Here is a 468-nt window from a genome sequence, read left to right as displayed (position 1 = left end):
TCGATGTTTGCGCCTACTTAAACACCGGTAGTTCCAGCCTCAGCACCTGTTCCAGAACTTGCATCATCTCACACCTCAACACATGTCCCGGTACCGAACCTAATAACAGCTCCCCTACCCCACGTTAAAGTGAGCCCCTGCTGCAAAGGCTGCTACAGAAGATAGAGTAGGTGACTGGTGTACATGAGGCATCAACTATAAATCCATTTCACAGTCAGTCGTCTTTGTTCAACAATATTTTGACTCACTGTAGTCTGGAATAGAACGTGAAAATGATCGCTGACAGGTGATAGGCCAGTGAGTTTAGGTCATCACAGTCACGTTAAATGTATATAAAGACCGACTCCTCATTTTTTTGCAGTATTTATAAATAAAGTGTATTTTTCATTTACTAAATTTAATGAACAAGGTGAGCAACTACGGAGCATCCCTCCAAACATGTATACTTAATGGTTGCCATGGTTTTCT

Source organism: Penaeus monodon, chromosome 24 (genome assembly GCF_015228065.2).
Source record: "Penaeus monodon isolate SGIC_2016 chromosome 24, NSTDA_Pmon_1, whole genome shotgun sequence".
In the NCBI taxonomy this organism is placed as follows: Eukaryota; Metazoa; Arthropoda; class Malacostraca; order Decapoda; family Penaeidae; genus Penaeus; species Penaeus monodon.
Note: the sequence above shows the minus strand (reverse complement) of the source record.